The following is a 6,000-nucleotide window of genomic DNA, read 5'->3' as shown; positions in this document are numbered from 1 at the left end:
CCTCCACCGTACATCATCAAAATGCACTGATACGTCAGGACAACAGTGGACGCACGTGAGACTTACGCAGGGCAACGTAGGGCATGCATCTGGTGTGCGGCAAAAAGCACGAGGAGTTGTGGAAATAGAAATGTACCTAGACAAAACAGAACAACATACAAAATAGATCCAGGAGTGCAGAGGAAAGGAGGCTGAAGTCAGAACAGGTGAGATCAAAGTCAAGTCTGTTGAGGAGCCAGCCACAAAAGGTGTGCTCTACCCAAAGTATCTTAAGATTGACAGAGCTGGGAAATGATTTAATACCTCAGGATAGGAGAATGCACCCACGACAAGTAAATAGCTCACTCTCTAAAGGTAAATTATACTTACTGTGTTCTGCTAGTGCTGTAAAAGTGACATAACCCTTTGATGTGTAGTGCATTTTCAAGCTTCCTTGGTTCAAAAGAGCAGGGGTGGTAGAAAATGTCAGCATGTTTGCTGGGCTTCTGAAAATTTTATCCGTGTTACAAAAAAGTGTGTCTGATAACAGAATAGCAGCACCCTCAATACTGTGCCCCATCAGGGAAAGAAGTTTACCACTGTGCAGCTACGGTGATCGGGTAGGACTGCCACGAGGCTGGCTAATGATGCAGCCACTGTTTTAATAGCGAACCCAGACGTGCCCTTCAAGCGACTGTCTCACTAAATGAAAAGAACGAGCAGTGTCGGGTAATAGCCGAGGAGATAGTTATCCAGGCCACAATCTGACCTAACATTTTGGTGTCATGAGAACCAGAAAGCAGTCTGGACTTTGTAAAAGATTCGAAACACATGAAATAAAAACAGTGTGACTATTAGAGCTCATATGTGAAGTAGACTTCGCTACGGTGTGAGTGCACAACAAAAAGAGGAAGAAAGGACAACTTCCTGCTTAAAATGAAACTCTTACTGAATTCTGTCACAAAAGTATAGAAATCTGTGACTTTCTTACACTCACTGCATTTTGTAGAACATACCTTTTGTACCCAGCTACTCAACAGACTTGACTTTGATCTGATCTGAAAGACAGAAAGTAGAAGATTAATACTGCCAAAAAGGTGCCTGATTATACAGATAGCTATGTTCTTCAGTGAGAATGAGTGATATATTACCCTGTTAATATTATATGATGTCAAAAAGCTCTTTCTTAGTTTACTGTAAATAAGATCTCTCCAAGTTTTCACATATGTACAGAGAAAGATTTTGGTCCTGTAATAGAAATACTTCACACCTAAATAAAACCAAGATTATTTCAAGATTATTGTGGAGATCAGAAGATATTTAAGTAGGTGGAGTCTCCTCAGACTGATATTCTCAGCAGAATTGCTTGAATAAGCCATAACACAGAAAGTACATATATTTAATGAAATGTTTTCAACCAACCAGGAGCGTGTGTGTTTTGCTCACATCATGTACCACAATGCCAGTCTACTGGAAAGACCTGTCCTTAGAGAATGGCTTTGTCTTTGGAGCAGTAAATCACATTGCAATTTATGCATATGTATAATAAACCTAAGCTTAATGGTAGCTCATCCTTTTGAAAATCAAGATTAATTAACTTGTAAAGGCCATTACTCTAACACCTGTTTTATTTAAAGAATTTAATCAACACACCAGAAATTCAGTAGTGAGAACCATAGCAATTCCATTGTACTTAAAAATACATTTCCTATTCGTCAAGCTTAGAATAAGTTCTGCTTAAAAATAAGCAATTGACAGCAACCTAAAATAGCAGTAACAAATTCCATAGACTAAAGCACTTGTGCTATAATGCCTCAAGCAAATTTATAAGCAATTTCCTAGAATATTCTGAGTGTAAAGCATGCAGTTACAGATTCTGGCCTCATTTCCCACCCCACCCCCCAAATGTTTGTGACAAAAGTAAAGAAAGTAAATCTAAGTAAAACACAGCAAAATGGATTTGTGAAAGCAAACTGCTTACCTGGCATGGTGCCTATTAGTATAGAACAAATAAATTACCTACGTTTTTAGACAATTCTATAATTCATACTCTGACAAAAATACTATCAGCGGATGTCCTCTTACAGGTTAGGAGTTCACACAGCTGTTAGATTTTCTTTAGTGCTAAAGGAAAACTAAAGCTTTCTGATTAAAGGGTTCAGGAGAGTAGAGCGGCAAACACTTCAGGATATATTTGTCCATCTTTATATAGTCTGCTCATTTTAGCACAAGTAATAGTTGTTTACTCTTAAGTTGTTCAGAGTTGATGGATGTCCTGTGATTTCTGTTTGGTTCCGAGCAAGACAGCAGACTTTTAGGCTTTTATTTCCCAGTTCCTGGGTGGAAGGCACCAAGGACTTGTCCGTTCTCCCTTCTTTTCTTGGCAATTCCGATTCTGCTTTGAATTTGACACTGGAGGTACTGGCCTACCTACAGGAGATTACAATTTAAAAAAAAAATATATATAAAAAAATCAAATAAAGCCTACAACTTCATAAACACACTAAAAAAGGTGGGAAGAACACAGATATGAACAGAGTAGTGCAACAGAGAACAATTACAAAATACTATTCTATTGTAACTCTACTGTACTCTATCATATGTAAATATAAGATCATACAGAAATAACAGATCTGCATTATAACAGATAATTTTTAATCTCTCCTACAGTATATAGAGACAAAATTTTTACCTTTAAATTTTAAATCCAATCTTTTTGAGACAGAACTTTCTTGCTTTAACGACTGTATATGACTATTTTCTTTATTTTAATCTGCACTAACTAGGCTTCTGAATAAAAATCACAGATATTAACTCATCACAGTATTCTAACACAATTTAAAATGGTATCTTATATTATAAAAATTATGCTCTTTGGTATCTCTTTCTCTGGTCTGTTTCATGGTTAAAATTCAGCCAAGATAGGATCAATGGTCTTCATGGGACAAAGTCCAACTTTTACTATAAGATTTATCTCTTGAGAAAACAAGACAAAGCTAGCAAAACAGCTGGGTGTTCCTTGGTACAGATCTTTAATTGATAAGAATCAGTGATTTTAGTAATAATCATAATAATGATTTATTCCTACTCAAAAGCTAAGCCTTTCACTTCAGTGTAATAACAATTTCTTGACTTTCAAAAATACAAATCTCTAAATGCTCCTACTAACACAAAAAATATCCAGTACTAACAGATGAAGTAGTCCAATATTTTTGAAGCTTAAAATCACACTCCTAAATATATAGGTAGAAACCCAAGTGTCTAAACCCCAGTCATCTCAAAGGGATGGTGCCTCTGCGTTGTGTTTCCTACCTGAATGCAAAATAGTATTTTACCAGGGAAGTACGAAACAGACAGTCTTTAATTACATATTACTGTATCTCTCAATTTAAACTTTTAATAAAGTGTTAGCAAGGGCACTTGATGAGGTACTCGCAACACTGTAAGTCCTGAGGGTTGTATTCTTCTTTCCAAGTGTTACATTCGGTAAAACAGTTGTGCCACTTTTTTTCTTGCCAATCCGTGAAATGAGACTGAAGGGGCTGAAGCAATCAGCTGATACACTTTGGAGGCTTTAAAAGGCCCTAGAGAACTAGCATCAGTGAAGTAATTCTGAACATGACTCTATTTGGGGGAAAAGAGCCATCCAGGTAAGTGACAACATCTGTATGTTTATCCTTTGTAAAATTCTTACACAGCTAGACTCCTGGAAATGTTCTACGCATGCTTTTACCCTTGGGTGAAGCCATATTTCTTTTCCATTGCAGAACACAGAGAAACAGACTTCAGAAAATAAGAAAAAAAAAAAAAGAAAGAAAGAAAAAAGGAAAAACGAGAGGGGAAAAATAGTAAAATGATACAGTTAGGGAAAAATATTCCAAAGCAGGTCTACGTAATGCTAAACTGGAAGTGGCAGTGACACTCACAACTCAGGAAAGCAACCTTGGAGCCATCACTAAGGGCTGTCTGGCGTCAGTGGCTGGACAAGCAGTGGTATCAAGATAGCCAAATACATTTGACCTTGCTGAGATGGTATTGAGAAGACGACAATACATACAATTTTCCTAATATACAAAACCTTGGCATCTGTGCAACTTTAGCACTGTACACAGTTCTGGTCTCCACATCTCAAGGAGGACATGGTGGAGTTGGAAAAGGTACAAAGAATGGCAATTAAATTAAGCAAAATGATCAAGCACCAGTACACAAAAAGAGATTAAAAAGTCTTGGGATCTTCAGTTTGGTGAGAAGGGATAAGACTGAGATTTTACTTAATAATGAATGTTAGCTGTTTGCCACATCCTGTATCTCTAGAAATAAGGGCCATCTGATGAACTGAGTAGGAGATAAGTTTGAAACAGGAAAAAAATTATTTCTTTACTTGGTAAATAATGCATTTCAGGATCTTGCAGCCACGGGCAGCTGCAGAGGCAGATGGTATCAGCACGTTGAAAAAGGAATCAGACATATTCATTGACAACAGGTCCATAATGAATACTAAAAGGATTATGTTGGGATGTGTCTTCTAACAACCCTAAGGACAATTCAGGATGGCAGGGTACTACATGGGAGGAAATAGCCAGGCTTGTGTATTCTCCCTAAATAGCATTTCCTGTTGTCACTGTCAGGGAGAGTACTGAGCTAGATGATCTCATCCAGTAAGTAATCTTACATTCTAGGGTTTTGTCTGTTTTGCTGTGACTTCCTGTTTGGTTGATTTGGAAGGAAAGAGGTCTCCTGGGGAGGCATCCCATGTAAGTCTCCTAGGCATGGTGATCAGCTGCCACCTCAGTAGCAGGAGCAATCATCTCCATACAGCAGTGTCGCACTTTGGGTATGGAAAGGCATTTCGGTTTTTTCCCCCTATCACTATTTAAAACATTTGTGCCAAGTCCTGTCTTTTATCTTGATTGGGAAAGGAGGAGGAAGAGAAGGGAAATATAAGCAAATTCCAACACAGGCATTATCACAAGTAACTTGTGTGTATATGGGCCATACAGTGGAATTCAAAGTGCAGTATTTGTCCTCTATCTGTGGAAGAAGCGCTAGGGTTCTTTAACTGATAGTAATGAGTGATGTGCGAGGAGATACAAAATGATAAGAAATTAAAGAAAAGTCCTCCCTGAGAGAGGAACTGCCTGCCGTCAGTGTGCTCTGAAGGAAGAGGAAACCGAAGTCTCCTGCAGCTCGTACTCCATGCCTAAGCTAGTATAAAAAAGAGCAGTAGCACTACGTGCACCAATCACCTCTACCTCCTCAAAGCCCATTTCTGAGAAAGAGTAGTTCTCAATGGTTTTTGTAAATCCTATCCTATGACACTCCATAAACACTTCCTGACCTAGCTCTTTAGAAGGGCCTAGGCTAAAGACTAGACATTTCTGGGCAAAGAAAGGTCTTTCATGCCCATGGAGCCTGGAAGTTAGGATGGCAGTTTATGTATCTCCAGTTAGAGTGGCACAAAGCAGAGTTTCTACATCTTTGATTTTGGCATATAAAGTGTATTTAAATCCTTTTTTGCATATAGACCCCTCACTTTTAATTCATACAAGAATATTCAGCTGTAATAAATACGCATTATTACTCCATATCAAGAGCTCATTCCTTGCTAAGTAGCCTCTTTGAAAGCAGAAACCATCCAATGTAACAATGACGCTTTCAGACTGCGGCACAGCAAGCTACCTTGTGACTGATAAATCTGAGAGCCTTAGAGGTCACAGCTAATACAGAATCCTTAGTATCTGCATTATAGTTTTTCCTTGCTTCAGCTGAAGGATGAAGAGAGGCACTATAAAAGAAAATTCAGTATCCTGGGCAATCATCTGAAGAAATCAAATTACTATCTTAAGTGTTAAACTTTGGACTTCAGTATTAATTGGGGGCTTATACATTTGTTGTTTAAGAACAATTATTTCTTTTTCTTTTCGCCCTGCTCTGGAGATAGTGTCACAAGATGGCTACTTGTATTATTTAGAGAGTGTATGTACAAAAAATTGGCTGTCTTTTGAAAGATTGCTCTTCAGT

The 6,000-nt window shown here is 38.0% G+C and overlaps 1 long non-coding RNA gene across 3 annotated transcripts in view; it reads right to left on the bottom strand.

The window, feature by feature from the left end:
- Positions 1–1,589: 1,589 nt before the first annotated feature.
- LOC129206862 (uncharacterized) overlaps positions 1,590–6,000 on the bottom strand; it is a 54,622-nt gene continuing 50,211 nt past the window's right edge. For all 3 annotated transcript variants that reach the window (XR_008577301.1, XR_008577300.1, XR_008577302.1), the window contains one exon: positions 1,590–2,409. This is a non-coding gene — a long non-coding RNA (uncharacterized LOC129206862). The remainder of the gene's footprint in view (positions 2,410–6,000) is intronic.

Source organism: Grus americana, chromosome 5 (genome assembly GCF_028858705.1).
Source record: "Grus americana isolate bGruAme1 chromosome 5, bGruAme1.mat, whole genome shotgun sequence".
In the NCBI taxonomy this organism is placed as follows: domain Eukaryota; kingdom Metazoa; phylum Chordata; class Aves; order Gruiformes; family Gruidae; genus Grus; species Grus americana.
The sequence above is the reverse complement of the archived record's forward strand: the minus strand, read 5'-3'. Positions and strand labels throughout refer to the sequence as shown.